This window comes from Octopus bimaculoides, chromosome 10 (genome assembly GCF_001194135.2).
Source record: "Octopus bimaculoides isolate UCB-OBI-ISO-001 chromosome 10, ASM119413v2, whole genome shotgun sequence".
NCBI classification, from domain to species: Eukaryota; Metazoa; Mollusca; class Cephalopoda; order Octopoda; family Octopodidae; genus Octopus; species Octopus bimaculoides.
Genome location: NC_068990.1, coordinates 26,365,249 through 26,365,960, shown reverse-complemented (window position 1 = coordinate 26,365,960; position 712 = coordinate 26,365,249).

Below are 712 nucleotides of genomic sequence, written 5' to 3'. Positions count from 1 at the left end.
TGTGTGTGTGTGTGTGTGTGTGTGTGTGTGTGTGTGTGTGTGTGTGTGTATGTGTGTGTGTGTATCTACGTGTGCGTGTCTTTGTGTTTGAGTTTGTAACCCCACCGTCGTTTGGTAACCAATGTTGGTGTGTTTATGTCCCCCGTAATCCAGCGGTTCGGCAAAAGAGACCGATAGAATAAGTATCAGGCTTACAAAGATTAAGTCCTGGGGCCCATTTCTTCGACTAAAAACCCCTTAAGGTGGTGCTCCAGCATGGCCGCAGTCAAATGACTGAAACAAGTAAAAGAATAAAAGAATAAGAGAATAATATATATGTGTGTATGTATATGTAGGAGTGGCTGTGTGGTAAGTAGCTTGCATACGAACCACATAGTTCCGGGTTCAGTCCCACCGTGTGGCACCTTGGGCAAGTGTCTTCTACTATAGCCTCGAGCCGACCAAAGCCTTGTGAGTGGATTTGGTAGACGGAAACTGAAAGAAGCCCGTCGTATATATGTATGTGTGTGTATATGTTTGTGTGTCTGTGTTTGTCCCCCTAGCATTGCTTGACAACCGATGCGGGTGTGTTTATGTCCCCGTCACCGTGCGGTTCGGCAAAAGAGACCGATAGAATAAGTACTAGGCTTACAAAGAATAAGTCCCGGGGTCGATTTGCTCCAGCATGGCCGCAATCAAATGACTGAAACAAGTAAAAGAATAAAGAATAAAA